Below are 17,880 nucleotides of genomic sequence, written 5' to 3'. Positions count from 1 at the left end.
TATTTAAATTTTTTAGTGAATAACTCTGTATGAAAAGTAGCAAAAAAAATTAAAAGTTCCAAATTTAAGCATAATGAACCAAAAATAAGCCTTTTCTTGATTATACTTCAATATGTATTTACTAAAAATTTATAAAAGACATCGTTTTTAAACTGACCCCCTCCCTCTATTCAAACATCTTTGTAAATCATTTTGAGGAACACTTGTCCAATATAAATATATTAAATATAAGATCGTTACAATTTTGATATGCAGTTTCAATAAATTAATAATTCCTGAACTTTAATAGATGTAGTAAAAAAATACATTACTTTTAATGGATTTTTTTTTCAATATATGTTTATTTTATATATTACTTTTCTGTCTTTATAATCCTGAAACAGTAGCTGATTATAACTAGTAGAGCTGTAAAAATAATTCTTGACGGTATTGAAAAAAATAAAATAAAAAAAAATTGGAATAATCTTGTTCAAGTGAAAAACAGCTCCGCTATCACGATGCTGTATTAGATTATCTACAAGTAAGTTATGTGAAGAAAGAAATAAATTCAAATATCCTCCTCTATATAGACATGATAAAGGTAAGAATTGCTCCAATGTTGATCTCAATTTTACTCCAATTCCAACTTTGAGTTATCCTTATAACTTCTCCAACCGATTCTCAGTCTCATTTTATGTCTTTAACATGTCTGTTCAAGAATTATAACTAATGATAATACCTATTGAAATCAAATGAAACATTAATCAAATTACTAATTTAAAAAATTGTAAGAGTTTCTGTTCATAGTTTCTACATGATCTCAATAAACACGGATTTTAGTTTATTGGTACCATAAGAATCCCTATTGGCTTATCCTTTTATTCTTTAACAATCCTAATCATTATTTAGTAAAAAAATAGTTTAGTTGTTGAGAACCCATACTTTCAAAAACTGTTATCAATTTTCATTCATTATTCAGGCGGAATATTTAAGTATAAAGTGTAACCACGTGTGAGGGTGGCTATAAATAACAGGAAGTATTGGTAAAAGGTGTATTGGGGAGCTAAAAATAGGGATGTGAAAAATGTCGAAATCAACGTCAGTATATCTGTAAAATATTAATGTTCTTTCTAATTATATCTCCCTATTTTAAAAATTCAAACGTATTATTGTGCAAGGAACACTATAGTTTCTATGGTCATCGCTGTGAGTAGATATTTTGTATGTAAAACTTAACAACATATATGTTTACTTTTGATTTACACTTACAAGGATGTAAAATGTATTCATATCCCTAGTTATAAATGTTAGTGCGTAAATGAATCGGAGTAGAATTGAAGATCGACAACTAAGTAATTTCTCCTAGGTCCATTTTTATTTCCATTCTCTCATACCTGCTTTCAGCTAAACTTTCAGGACAACTAAACTACTCTCCCCGAAAACGTTCTTCATATTGTCAAGGTTTCGAGGATAATTTTTTGTTTATTATTTTTTTACATTATTAATTCAACAGGAAAATTACATGGTGTAAATTAAATAAGATTTTTCTTTCCATATATAGATGTACATAATATTTAAATATAAATCATAAATCGAAAGTACTCTATTGAATAGGAATTTTAAAAGCCATAAATATCCTTTTCATAGTGTGAGCTATAAATTCGATGTTCTACTATATTTTTTAAATAGTTTTTCCACCCAATTATATGATTATTTTTTATTATAGCTAACTTTTTGAGAATTATTTAAAGTTTCCGTTTTAATTTTACTGAGAGTTAATGGCTCTGTAAATATCAAAATGAGTAAACTATTATTTAAATGTGCATTTAACTATAATAAATATAATCACAAAATCTCAAATTTTATTATTGTCTTTGGTTTGAAATGGTGTGCCAATTTTTGGTTTCCCCTAAAAAAGACCTGAATATGACCATTATATACCATGATGCTTTTGTAGCCTACAAGGTGTTTTTTTGAAAATTATTTTTTTGTATCCACTAATTAGAAATTAAATTTAAGAAAAAAAATAATTATGTATATAATTCTGAATTGTAGAAAATGTCTTGAAAGTACCAAAAAAAATGACAAATCAGAAGTCTAATAAATGTATAATTTTTAATCAATTATTATGTTGCAATTTACAGGCTTAATTTTTCATTATTACAAAAAGAAGAGCTTTAAAAAATTAATATTTAAAAGCTATCTAAGATTTGTGACTTAGAAAAAAAAAGTTATGGAGTTTGATAGAATTATATAAAACGTTGTGCATTTTATACCACAAATTAAAAATTTCAAGTTATACAGGTAATGAATAAAACTGTTAATACATTTTTTCTGGTAAAAAAGAGTCAAAAACACATGAACTCAATCCTGGGGCAAAAATGTTCAACTTGTGTTATTATTTTCAATCAAGACTAAAAAATGTTATTCGAATTCATTTACTCAAATGTAATTATATGGGAAATTAAGATATTACGACGACGTCATTATTTATGTAGAATCAAATATCATATCAAATACCTTCATAACATTTAAAAGTTGTGTTTTTGTATCACATTTTGTTATTTTCCAATGCTAAGGCAACAATTAGATTAATCCCCCAAAAAAAAAAAAAAAAAAAAAATGATTAATTTTCTTAGTTGTTAGAATTTTACATATTATCTCTTATTAGGGCCACTGAGTTCAAATGTTTGTTTTTTCTTAACTATGAATATCACTTCTATTAAAATATATAATTGTGTTATGGTTTAAAATAGTGACGTAAATTGGGGTGACAATATGTATTTTCATATTATACGAATATTAACTTAATGTACATAAATAATTTAGTTGGTCATCCGAACGTTAATGGCTAGTTTCGAGTCCTTTTTGGTTTTTAAAGAAGGAAAGACTAAAAGGTGCAATATATATTTACGTAACAAATGTATCCAAAAAAATGAAAAAAAAGTTATTTGAAATATTTTAAACGTTATTGTATAGACAAACTTTATTGAAGTTTTGGACATCATGACGACAGCTGCTCCAGATATAAAGAAGATTGAATATACAGAGGAGGAGGACGTTGCGCTGTTACTATAATTTTTGTCACTATCAACATGGATATTTCAAATTGCCTTGCATCCAGCGAATCCCTGGAGATCCTCCTTGGGTCTAGAGACAAGACTCAGTACCTTTCATGTGTGATATAGGTCGCTCAAGTTGCTAAGTGAGCACTACTATGACTTAATTAGGAAGGAAATGTGGCCCTCAACCAGTCTGGATCTTAATAAGATAGATTTTTTTGTCTGTGGCTATGTTGAATTTAAAACAAATCAAGCATCACATGTCGTCAAGGACTCTTATTGACTTCATCAAGGAGACAATGATCATAATGACAAGAAACTACCTTGTCAACACCTGATCTTCCTTCTTGGCCTGGTCGTGAATTGATGCAGATACATAAATTGAGCTTTTTTTCAACATTCATATTTACAATTCAAGCTAACTTTCAAGTAAATCTGCAAAAAATATGGACTTAGAGACAAAATGCACCAATTTGATATAGTTACATAAATACATTGAATTTAAGACACCCCCATCTATGTTTTTGGGACAGACTGTTTATATGATATAACATTCAACTACTTATGGATCAAGTTTGGAGTATAATGGGCTTGTAATAATGGAACAAGGAACAAGTCGTAAACGTGCTCCAATAAGAAATGAGTGTAGCTATAAAAAGTATAATGGAATCGTAAATTTTGATTGCTTATAAAGACTCCTTAATATCTAAACACATTTTCGTGTTGTTTTGATTAATTAAATCAACAGTTATACGTATAATGCCATTCGATATGTATTAAATATTCATATCTGAAAAAGGTAAGAGGAAATTTTTTCAAATCACGATTTTTTTTTACTAAGCTTGCCATTAATTAGAAGACTAAAGTGTTCATGCGTTGATCATGCTGGTAAGAAATTTAAAGTTAAAAACTGAAATTTACCAATATATATTTTTTCTTGAGAAGCCTCTGAAATAAAAAAAATTGTATTATTGAAAATATTGATTCGCAAGAACCTTACAAAAATTGATTATTTGTCAATACTGGTGAAGATATAATTTGTTATGATTTTAGCATGATTAGGCCACATTTATACATTTTGAAACATTTGAGCACTTTGACCTACGTTACTAAGGCACAATAAAAGGTAAAAAAATAGTAGTAACTACGTCATAAAAGATATTGAACTACCTAAACGAATATTTTTAGAAAAATTTATTATAGTTGTAAAAAAAATTATTCATCCTTTATTACTAAAAAAACATGAGAAAATGTCATAAGGCTAATTTTATAGAAAATAAATATATTATGCATTACAAAGAAATATGACATGCAATCTGAATATATATTGTATCATGTAAGAAATTTAAAATATTTTGACATTGTAAAATATGAAAAAATAAGCCATTTAATATGAAAAATCGAAGAAAAAGTAGCAATACCCTTGATTTTCAAGAGCATTCTATGTCCAACATAATTATGGATATTAACAACTACGTTATTAAAGGATACATTGAATAACTATTGTAGTTTTGTATATTTAATAATTGAAGTTCAATGGATATAAAGAAACTAAGAAAGCGTTGATAGTCATTAAATGTTGTAGAGATTTGAAGTCTTAGTAAACAAACAACCATATAAATTTATTCAAAGACTCTACTCACTCATACCCTAATATAATAGGACATGATTGAACTAAAAAAACATTAAAGAGGCTAAAAAAAGGCACAAACACCCAACCTAATTTATATCCTATTAGTTAGTAAATATTTAAGTTACGTTTTAATTTTCTGATGGCTATCCTTTACGATTTAAATTTCTCTATACGTCTTTTTAGAGTAAGGAATAGAGACTAGGATCTCGATTTGATCTTACAATAAAAGACTCAATACTTAACTTGAACTCAATAGGTAAGACTCCGGACTCGACTATGAATCGAGAGCTATTTTATACAAAAAAAGAAAAAACAATATTTATCGCTATTGAGTAGAAATGAGAACTGGTATGATATAAATATTTAGGGATTAAGACTCTATTTTTTTCTGTCACGATCTTACCTCACTAACAGAAAAATTAACATTGTATTTTGTGGTAAGATTTGGTTTTCTATGCTTCTTATTTTCGTATCAGTTTTCTTAGCATTGATTGGTTCTAATAAAATTGGCCTTTGTTCAGCCCTGAATAGCTGTCAATAATTGTTGAATAATGATATCTTTGTTGGGAAGAATTGGCTTAACTTCAAATGTTTTTGGGCCTTCTTTGTTTCTTTTTGGAGAAAAGTTATGAGTTACTTTTAGGATAACGAGGAATTCTGACACAAAATTATCTTCAAATAAAAATTTTGTAAGGTCAACTCTTTTTGCATTAGAAATTCATACACTACAGAAGAACTATATTTGTAAAAATTCTAAATTGTTAATGATTTAAGATTATAATTCTAAAAGTTCGGATTTAAAAATATTTGTAAATGGAAATCCAAGGAACCTCCCTTCTTTGAATCCTTTAAGGGTGGAGATTGAACATTTAGAATTCCTCAAACAGACGTTTTAATATGGAAATTGTTTCATGTCCAGGCATTATCGGTCTGCCTGCAAGGAAAAAACAAAGTATGCTGTCTAAAAACGAAGCAAAATATCTGACATTTCCCAGAATATTCAGACAATGAATAGGAACAAGCGTTTTTGACCTATTATTTCGATAGATTTTCAAAACAATTCGATTCCCTTTCTCATTTTCACATTTCAAACTGTTTTTTAACCCTCTCAGGGCATTGTTAGCTCCGGGATCATCGGCAGTAACGGTTAGAAATAAAAGATCAGACCGATTGACCTGAGTAAAAGATGTCTGCAGGGTTATCCTTCGGCTCCCTTGGTTTTTGTAGCTGCAATAGAAGAGCTAAGAACTGCCATGACAAAAAAAATATCTAGAATTTGGTGTCAGTTTTGGAAAAATTACACATCTCAAAGATCATTATGCCGATGATTTGACCGTGATGATAGAAGAGAACTAGGTAGCTCAATTAAATGGAAGAATAGAATTTGTCTTATCTTATTTTACAATTTTTGAAAAAAAGTGAGGATTAAAAATTAATAAATCAAAGACTGCAATTCTCCCAATTTGCGTCTGACATCTGGAAAAAGGTTTGAATATCTCAAATTGTTCTACGGAAGAAATTATATCTGTTTGAGGCATTAAATGGCTGGGTTCTGGTCCCTTGTAATTAAATTGGCTGGCACTAAAGACGAGTCAATAATTTTATCAAAGGCTGGTGCTACTTTAACATTAAAAATAAGTATTTAAATGTTGATTCGTTGAACATATACTATTTCTTGTTAGTGTATGACCAACACTACTAATATATGAATAGATAATACAAAAAGAGTTAGTAAGGATGACGTAATTAATAATATGATTTTGGGTCTTATTTATTTTTGATTCTTGACAGGAGGGGTTAAGAAAGAGAATGAGTATATCTATCACATGATGTGGATTCATTTGAGCAACATTGATATCAGTGAGTGTCATATTAGTAACATTTATGCAAGCAAGTATTTGTTTGGTCGAGCTTCTTTTCAGCATCGTTCATTTCAGCGACATTTTCATATTGAAACCAAGAGTAGTTATAGACTATAAAGAATATAATTTATTTGGTCGTTTAGGATATTTCTTCATTCAATGATGCAAACAGAGTGATAAAGGAGCGCACAAAAGTATCCGTCCCAAGGAAAAAATACATATAGTTTTGAACAAAGTCAAAAATGGTACATTAATCAAAGGTTTACTATCATAACATTTGACAACAAAAATGATCGGAGAATACACATCTTTTTTAACGATTCTACTCTACAAGTACCTTTCAATTTAAGTGTTTGAATCCCATCCCACTCAAAAAGTATATATATATATATATATCCCTCCACAGAATCTTGCAAAGATAAGACGAAATCGGATAAGAGCTTCAGTTGTTTCTGCAATTTAATCTTAAACACCGCTCTGGTGAGTGATGACGTTAATAATGTCGTCCAGGGGCGTTTCTAGCTTACATCAACCAACATTGTTATATAATTACTTATATAAATAAGATTATATATATACCTACTTGCAGGGGGTACCTGTGTTGCTGTGCTGAATAGAGTGAAATAGAAACAAAGAATGACGGTAGAAGAAAAAGAGACGGAAAGAGGGATGTTGAAAGAGACAGAGAGAGAAGAGGAGAGGGGAGTGAATGAGGGAGATATAGAAAGAGAAAATGAAGGATAGGTTTTATTTCATTCAAACAGGGACTTAATGAAAATTATAGGATCATGCTGAGCTAATTTATTCATCTACTTGGTCAATTTCAGACTGATTTGCTCAACTATTTTGGATTTCATATGTGGTAGATTCAAAAATAGACTTATAAATATATATAAGATATGATAAAAATTTTAAGGGAGCTTAGAAAAATTTACCCCCTCCCACCACCAAAAAAAGGGACTATCTACGCCATTGATGATGCCATTCATCTTGTATTGTTTAATGTACGAAAATGTAGCTGAAACGCACGACACTGAAAAAAGTTATCTTTAACAAAAAATTGATCATATGAATTTTGCAAAGATGATAATCTTTCAAAATAAAACTGTTTAAATGAATGGATACGTTATCACATATACATATTATACAAAAGTTTCATAAAATTATTTTGCTAATTAGAATAAACAAACTAACAATTACGTATACCTGACCTTCGTTTCATGTTTTCAAACATCAACAAAATTATTTACTGTCCGTAAAGTGAAGAACGTTGTACATAGAATGAATTAAGTCCTTCATAGAATGAAATAAAGAACATTAACTATGCAATTAATTACGTCTTTTTATGTACATTATAAGGACAGGATATTTATATAATATATAATATGTATATATATTATAACGCAATGCTTGAGGGATTCCTTTCAGACCATGTATGCACTACCAACACTAACTTTAAAAAATGCATTTGATAAATTATAAATAGTTTGCGTAAAGGATCGAACATTGGAATTGTTCTGCTTCATCATCATGTGAACAATAATGACTTAAACACATACATATGTACATACACCAATTCATTTTCTTGTCGAGTAATTATTATGGCATATACCTAGCAGCATTAGCAGGTTTCGTCTATTGTATATTTATTGCTCTACAAAAATAATTAAACACTGATAATTATTTTTTTAATAATTAAAAAATGATGGCACCAGCTTACGATTTGTAGCAGTCAAATAGGAAAAATCGTCATGGGAATTCTTCATTCTCATAAATTTCTATGAAGTTAATACAAAAAAAAAAAACTTTGGACTATATCAAGATTTTACTTAATGTTTTTTCTATACAAAAAATTGTAAATTGGAGAAAATGTTGAATATAAACCAATGTTATAATAGCCAGATTTCTTATTACTGGATTAGACTGTACATATAAAATAAACAAATTATATAAGTAATTATCTTACGGTAACTTTTGAAGCTAAGCTCCACCAAATGATGAAAGTTAGTGAAACCCCTGATGTAATGTAGTCTTCCAGCAGGACGGAGTTCCTGTACATACGGCCAAAATTATACAATCATTTCCTGGGAGGTGTCAAAGATGTCTAAAGATCAAATGCAAATCCTCAAATCCCAGCTATACATTTATAAATGTTGCATCAATTTGGCGTAAGAGAATTACTGACATAGTTACATCCAATCGTGACTGACTAAAATGGAGAAATAGTTGACAATATTAAAGATAGTTTTGTATCATATATTATTTTATAGCATATATTAAAAGAAATACATAAGTCACTAAAGAATATTAAATATTTTCATTGTGTAAATTTATTTTTTAAATAGTAAAATACTATTTTGTAGCATTAGAAACCCAAAATGTACTCCTAAAAAATACGTAATGTTTTTGTTTTTTTTGTACAAATATATTTGGAATGATGAATTGTACTTCTTTTTTAGAATACCTACTCAACCCTTATTATTTATTCAATATGGTGTACAATCTGTAAATTCAAATATACATTGTATATATTGTAAAAAGAAAAATATTGTGTTTTTTTTTGTTCCAAATCATGTAAGATATAATTTATGACAATTAAATAAACTTTATCTCAAAAATATAAGCAACCTCATTCCTAACCTTCACCTCTAATAAAACTGTGACAGCATTTACGTACACAAAGGATATAAACCCATTTTTGAAGGCATACAAACATAAAGTTACTTCAAGATACTTGTATATTTTATTTTGACTGATTCATGAGCTCAATTTAAATGGATTATAAAAAGTGGACCATAGTCAACTTATTAACTCTACTCGAGGTATACATATTACATAAAAAACAATTGGTATTATGAAAAGTATAATAGAAAAGTTATTTTGAAAATTTCGTTAACATATGATGTAGTTTAAATGAAATTTATTGGAGTATTCACATTAAAGGTCTTAACTTTGTCCCCTAATCTCTCAATTTCCTAGTCTATAAATAATAATAAGAAGGAATTCACAAATTACGTAACCACTGAGAGGGAGATAATGATCCGGCCTATAACTACATCTATCCTCGTTGGAGACAAAAGGGATCAACTTAAAACTCTGTAGGTTTAATAAGAAGGCAATGGCGTAAATGACGTAACAGAAAATATAGAAAACGATGGAACAACTTTTAAAAGGGTATATGTTAAGGCTTGGTCTTATAAAAAAAAAAGTCCTTTAAAAATAAATAGTAAAACAACATTAAATCAAATATTGGAAAATTTTAGTAAAAAAAAACACTTAAAAACATTTTTAGAGCTGGGTAACAAAAAAAATAAAAATAACAAAAGGTGGTCCTTGGGAATGATTGAATAAAAGAACTACGTTATTCCACATGGGCGGAGGAGTAGAATTATGTGCAAAAAGAACCAAATATTTTATGAATTGTCTCTAATAGAGTATTATGGCATCCACAGCTGGTACAATATAGATTTTTTACTCCCTCTTTTACTTTGCTGAATTACTGTCAGTATTCTCTATGGTTACTACAATGGATAAGATTGTCCTTACAAAATCAAAACCATGTTTTTAAAGCTGGAGCATTCTTTCAGTAATGAAACCAACCTTCACATATAATCATTAGTCATATTCAAAAAACAGACTTCATTAATCATTATCAAGGGGTTGAAAGTAATTTTTAAACATAATTAAATGATCATTTCTTCTTTTTATTGAAGTCATACTTTTAGTACCGTTCATGTTTGAATAGAACGTTCAATGTTGAATCTATAATTATAATCCAAAATTAAAATATATTTTATCTTTTATTAATGGGAATATCCGTTAAAAAACAGATAAAACTTGACACATCTATACGGTTTAACAATTGTTTTATTCATCATATGAGACTCATCTAGTTTCCAGTGTGGGGCATTTGTTGGTTGATGTAATGGGAGAGTGCGTCTAGTCGAAGAAATTTTCACATCTTGGTAGATTACTCAACTTGTAGAAGTGAGTTGAGTTTATTTTGCAAAGCTCAAAACAATATGCCAATTTTGGAACAATTTTTATAATATAGATTATTATAATTTAATACTAACAACAATTTTAATATCGGAAATATTTTTAGACGTTTTTCCCCATCGATAAGGCAAATAATATTTATAAAGAGTGGGTCATTAAAAAAATGTGTTTTTATGGAATCAAGAAAGACAGCTCAAAACCAATTTATAATATGTTAAATACTATATTTTTTATCCAATAAGTCCTCATTCACAAGCAATAACCCCCTTGACACAGTAGCAAACAGAATAGCAGCTCTTAACGATGAAGGCCTTACCCATGGCGTACCCCGCTGTCATGATGACAGCTCGTGGCGAATTCAAATTTGGATAAGATTTTTCAGCAGGCATTCTTATCTAAGAGGCTTCAACTGCAAAGTCATGTGGGTTGAAGTCAGGGCTGGAGGAGGGGCACATCTAGGCAGACAAGAATTTAGCTATATTGTTGCTGCATAATTTTTGGTTCTTGATGGTTGTATTGGCCATTCTGCAATTGATATCCCATCCTTAAAGGACTCCTGAATGCTTTAAGCAGTCCTAATGGAGATGCCAAAGGTCTTAGTAGTATTTGCCTTGACACCCCAAGGAGCAAATCACACATGTTGCCTTTTTTGTTATACATCCGACATTTTTGAACATAGAGACATGAGAAAAAAAAAATTGGGTTTTTCTTTTTGTATAATTAATGAAATATTCCTATTAAAAATAAGAGGGATATAATATAAATTAAATACTACTGCAAGTTTAGGGTTCACATTGAGTACAGATAATTATATTTTCACCCAATAAACAGTGATCAAAATCATACAAAATCTCTAGGATCAAAGGATTCATTTGTTTATAGTTCAGGGTCTCCTGAACCCAATCATAAAGTGAGGATGCCAGCCATGCATTTTTATCTACTATCAAAGTCGATTGATACATGGGGGAAAAAAATAAAGAAAAGGATATAGTAGCCAGACTCCTCCATTTTTCTAATGGTCAAACTGTTGATTATCATAGGTGGATTTATTATTTTAATATTTAATCATAGGGAGAACAAGTATTTATTTCTTTGGATAATACATAAAATGTACATTGAATTGAAGTCCATGATTTATATAAATAAAAATTATATGTTGTACCTTTTTAGAGCTCATAGTACGTAGATTCAATTGTTTTGATTACAGAAGAAATACATAGAGACAACAAAGGGAATTCGATTGATTGTTAGACATAGTAAGCCTTTCGTAGATAAAAATATTCAGTCTACTACAATGAACATCAATTTTGACAAAGGATAGAACCAAAAATGTAGTAATACCTTGAGTGCCACAGCATACAAATTTTTATTAAGATATGATCTGGTCAAGACTTGGCGACAGAGCGCACTACATCCAGATAAAGTTTTACTTTTCGTAGTTATTTTATCTGGGATCAATTACTTTGACTAACGAGCTCTGTCAAGAAACGAATTAAACTAGTGTTTCTGCAGTATAATATTTTCAACATCAGCTAGAGATAAACACTTGACTGGTTAACTTTTTAGTACCCGATCAGGGTCAAATAAAGTTGGAGTTTCATTTCTTTAATTGGAATTGTTAGGCAGCTCTATTGTTATTGTTTTCAAAAAAAAGTATCTCCCTCTTTCGGCACTTATCATGCTATCTAAGGGATTGCATCATATCAAACCATAGGAAATATTTTTCTTTTAGAAGTGTCGGGATTCCCTTTGACTGATAAATTTGACTGTTTGTTATTACATCATATATATAAAGTAGTTGTGATATCCATCATTTTCACCAAAATTTCTAAAAAAAATTATGTCACTAGTATTTTCAAATTCAATTCATCACTTTCATTTACATCTAAGCACAAACAAGGTAAAAAATAGATGACATAGTTCCCTTTTACATCTATGTATCTCATAAAATCATGCAGTAAATTCTGACTAGTCGGCTCAAATACGAGTACACATTCCTTTGCAAAAAAAAAAAAGTTTCACTTTATTTTCATACTTAATTAATTATTGTGGGATTCCATTTTTTTAGCAAAAAACAAAGTAAATTATAATATTAAGTATAAATATTTTATTCATTCATTTTTTTCTGTGCAAAAAAGTGGCATCAACTAATCTACTTTTTGGGACTATCTAATACAAAATATTATTTATCATTTTTTGACAAATTTCTACCTAATATAAAAATACAAAATACATTTATATGTTAAATCATAAATGTGTGACAGATGAATTCCAATATATATTAATTAAATCTCAGGGTTTATTATCGAACAATCATGTGCAACAACCACGCTGGAGAAAAAAATGAGAAAAATGAATTTCTAAAGTAACTTAAACTACCTCTTCATCAAGCATGAAATATTATTAAAAATACTTGTACGATTACAATTATAGCCTTTTTGACCTATTAAAAAAAATAATTGTTTGATATTGAATAAGCACAAATTGTGCATACATCTATTTTTGGTATCGTTTGTTTTGTATACTTGAAAAAGCAATTAAGGCTTTGGTGCTGAATTTTACAACCAAAAATAGATTTTGTTCCTTTGTTATGTTTGTAATAATTTTTGAAAGTAATTATCCTTCGATGTACTTTTGAGTGCAATTTCGGTATAACCATACCTATATTGTTCTTTATATACATTTTAAAGTTAAAATTGAATTTACAAAAGTATATTTTTCTCATTAAAAACTATATTGCCTTTTTAACGAAATATTAACTATGTAGCTAATAAACTAAAAGTGAACGTATACTTCAATAAGGTCAGGTTTATATAAGAAAATAATTGATGTATACAATATAGTCAACTTTTAGTACATCAATGGAGCAAATACAAATAAATATTACAATAACATATATTTTTGAAACATAGGAAAACAAAAGCCGTCAAATTTTATACTATTTATGAATAATGAACAGTTCTAATCAAATTGCAAACAAAAGTAGCATTATATCAAATTTACCACAAAAGTAAATCCTCTATTGGATCCTTTCAAATATTTTCAATTCTACTCTGGATCCAACAAGGGCTCATCACTCCTTTGCAAATAATCAATGTTACGTTCCGTCATTCATGGACACATACACTGGTGATTACCTTTTATTCATTTGGATGTTCTCTTTTAAAGAATTAAAGAATATAAATAGCAGCATTGAAAAAAAACCTCTAGTGATTACCTACTAGAAAACAATATCACACGTGTTAATATCATGAAATAAACAACTCTACTAATGAAATGCCCACATCATTACATAGTTTCCCATTTGACCTCCCCAGTTTAAAGCAGGTGCAGGCTTATAAAACAAACTTCCACCACCTACTAAAATCAACTAATTATAGCTTCTAATGAGCCCATTTGAACGCAGCTGCCCAATTATATCTCACTGTCTAAAGTATATTTTTAAGCTATGAATCATCAGCTTTTGAAAAAAAAACGTATATTTATATATTTTTCTTTGTTTCTGAGAGGGTATATTAAAGTAACAAACCTAAAAGTTGCATGAATTATCATGGATACTGAGTCCTAAATAATTAAAACAAGACCTAGCCCAATATGCATTGCATATTTTTGTGTATATTCATTGCCAAATAGTCCCATATAGAGGTAATTTACTAAATACATACATACATATACATATATATATATTAATTTGCACGAGTATTTTAATATGTCAGCTGGGTGACCTTTATTGATTGTTAGAAAATTGAGCTTGATAAAAATAATGAATTATTTAAAGTTGTTAAAACTTCAAATAGTAGATACAGTAGATAGTCCATAACTGGAGTCCGTGCAAAAAAGTTAAATTAGTTATAAATTTTGGGATGTATTGGTTTATGTATTAGTACTTTCTTATAGGCTTAATATCATTCCCCAATTGATCATTAAATAATTCATTTCTCTTGCCTTGTTATAACAACTTGGCTTAGACCCTTTGTCAATAATCACAATATTATTTTATAATTTTTGCCCCTGCAGCTACCGGGAGTCGTCGATGATTCTGAAAACTGCATTAACTCCTCACAACCATATCCCGTATTTCAAGGACAAGAAGATTAGCACTAGGTGTGGTGGGAGGCCAAAAGTACTCAAAATTGTATTTGAACCATACTTGACTTCATTTGCAGTCTGGAATAGGGCCGACACTGCAATACTTTTGCTCATAAATCCATGCCCCAATATTTCTGAGGAGGGTAACAACATCTCTTAAGTATACTTTTTTATTGAAAGACTGGTAATTTTGATTTGTGTACTTTTTTTAGTGTGTTGTCATTGAGAACAAAACAGTCTAAATTAAAAGATATTGTTTAAATATATATGTTTCTTTTTTTGTTAAATAGCCATTAAGATAATAGGCTATTCATAAATCATAGGTGATTAAGATTAATTTTAATAATTTGATTACTCCATATTCCTTATAATTATTAAACCTTGAAAAAACCTTCAATCTCGAATATATTATGATATGTAGGTATTTAGAAGTAGAGAAAAAAATATATACAAAAATTTTTTTTGACTTTTTAAAAAATAGATCCATCACACTTTGTGGTCGATCACCAAACATTAATTTCTAAAAATTTATTGATTTTTTTGAATGACATAAACATTATATTGACAAAAGTAACATATTTTGTTTGTTAATTACTTTACTAATTAATTAATATAATAACGATTCATTTATTTAACTATTGTTTATATTCATGATTTCTTATAGTAACAAATAGAAAACATTTTTGTAGTTCTTACAAAATATTTACAGAATGGGGACCCAAAAATTACAGAGCATGACTAAATAACCAAAAACGTAATTTTTACGGAATCAAGACAAGACAACTCAAATCAAATTTATGATATGTTCAAATACTATCTGTAGCTATATCTTTTATTCGAGATGTCGTCGTTCACAAACAATGACATCCTTGACGCGCCGGCGAACAGATTGCCATCTTTTGACGATAGAAGGGCGTACCAAGCTTTAAATAAAGACCTCTGAGTGAATCCAACCTTTGATGAGAGGTGCAGAAGACATTCTTCTCTAAGACAACCAAAATTGCAAAGTTGAAAGTATGGAGGTTAGAGCTGGAGGAAGGTCACATGGAGGTAGGGCAGAAGTAAGCAATATTGCTGCAGTAGAAATTTTGGTGTTTCTCTGCTCTATTGGATTGTAATTGACATTTTGATGTTATAGGCAGTCCGAATGTAGTAGATACCAATAGCTTCAACAGCCTTACCGTCACTCACATTAGCGCAGAGGAGATCGTACATGCTTTGCCTCTTTCTTTTTTTTTGTTCCGACATTTTTACAAATAGAAAAATAGGAAAAAAACAACTCTTGTTCCTTTTTTTTTCTGCTGTATTTTGGTAACATAATAACACCGCATAGTTGAAAATAACTTGTATAAATTCATAATTAAGTTTCTGTTTTGTGTTGCAACTTTATAATTTAAAGGTTTTAAATAAAATGGATATTTATAAGGATGTATAACTGAAAAATATGTATGAAAATTAAAGTTTCTCATTTTCTGAGAAATTGTTCTACTATAATATTCTGACAAAGGGAATTTCTGAGCTTTTGGGATCCCAGGAAATTCCAGAATGTGATAGAAATGGAGTGAAATTTTAAATATTAAATATTTATTGATAGGTTTGTCATAGGTAATCTGTTGGGCATTATTTTGGGTCAATACACACTATTTGCACTGTTGCATAAATTATTAAAAACTTTATATTAAGTATATCTTCAATATGTAGTCAAACTCTATTTGAATGAATATTATAAATGAATGCAATATTTCCTCATAAATTTTTTATTTATTCAGGATATTATCGTAAATTCATAAGACCCTTATAAAATCCGAGGATCCAGGGAGAGAAAAACATCAAAGTACATAGAACCAGTTTGCTTGTTACTTTGTCATCATTTTTTTTTATCATATGTAGTCATCATCACAACATACATGTTATTATATAATACCATAGTTATTTGAAAAAAGTCTTGTTTTGGTAGAAAAATATAATAATTAGTTTCTTCATACATATTCATAAGTCTTGACCAAATGAATTTATGCTCCTAAATTCAAATTTCTACCTATCCTTATAGTTATAAATAGTTGACTTTAAGAATAAACTTTTATCGATATTCTTTAGATATGCATTGTTTGTGCGTGAGGAAAAGTTGTGGTAGTGACGAACTATAGTATATAGGTGTACATACATATGTAAATGATATGATTGAAAGATACACCGCCAGGCACTAAATACATTTACTAAGTTAGAAATGGCTTTCCTTCACGGTTTTTGTATATTTAATGCTAATTTATTAAACGCACTAAGAAGGGAGGTCTTCCAATTTAACATTGTCTGCTATTAATGCACATAAATTTAATTAAACCGGTAGTTATTAAGGAAAATGAATTATGTACTGTCTAACAAAATGTTAACCAAAAAAAACGAACAATTTAGACTAGGAGTGTCCTGTAAGGATCAGGACCAGTTTACCTGCTCCAGGTACCAATCTTTATTGGGGACATCGTACCAGATATCCTTCATATAAATTTATGTTTAAACCAGTTTAAATATAAAATATTTCCAACAATATTTAATTTATTTGAACACTTTTATTTTTGCCAAAGATGGTCATATCCATTTAAATAATATTTTTTATATAGATATTAAGTACTTTTAATATAATATTTGTAGCTTTATTCATAAGAACATTTTCAAAAATGGAGTGCTTAACATTTTTAATTAAGTTTAACAATATTTCTTTACTTCTTTTGTAATAGACATACTTCTGTTAGAAGAATAACAAGGAAATATATAATAAATCAAATTAAATCAATTTTTCTTAAATTATTTCGATGTAATCATTTTTTTCTTGTTTGAGCAATTCATTCTTGTAATTTTTTAGGCATACCTTTTTCTTGTGTAAATATTTAATTGTTAGATAATAGTCAGAGAATATGTGTACAATTTTGTAGACTTATATATAACTTTTTTATTCTATAAAAATCATCATTTATATAAAAAGAGATGTTCAAATTCGGAAAAAAAAAATTAACGCTCGGTCTGAATGGGATATTAGTGACAATAGCAAACCGTTCTTATGCATTACATATACTTAAATTTTATTTAATCAACTCAAATATTATACTGAGATATTTTACTGTAATATTAGTGTAAATAATCTCATATAGAGACATTTATAAAATGTGGAACTTTTTAAAGAACAGATAGCATAGACAACACCCATTGTGAGTCCCACATTATGGACTGATACAACTTTAGTAAGAACTATCTTTTATAT

The 17,880-nt window shown here is 28.7% G+C and overlaps 1 long non-coding RNA gene across 1 annotated transcript in view; it reads right to left on the bottom strand.

Annotated features, from left to right (window-relative positions):
* Window positions 1-17,880, bottom strand: part of LOC139905841 (uncharacterized) — a 69,010-nt gene that overhangs the window by 37,905 nt on the left and 13,225 nt on the right. Inside the window, exon 2 of the long non-coding RNA XR_011780921.1 lies at window positions 8,503-8,745. This is a non-coding gene — a long non-coding RNA (uncharacterized lncRNA). The remainder of the gene's footprint in view (window positions 1-8,502; window positions 8,746-17,880) is intronic.

Source organism: Lepeophtheirus salmonis, chromosome 6 (genome assembly GCF_016086655.4).
Source record: "Lepeophtheirus salmonis chromosome 6, UVic_Lsal_1.4, whole genome shotgun sequence".
NCBI lineage: Eukaryota > Metazoa > Arthropoda > Copepoda > Siphonostomatoida > Caligidae > Lepeophtheirus > Lepeophtheirus salmonis.
Note: the sequence above shows the minus strand (reverse complement) of the source record. Positions and strands in the feature narration are given on the sequence as shown.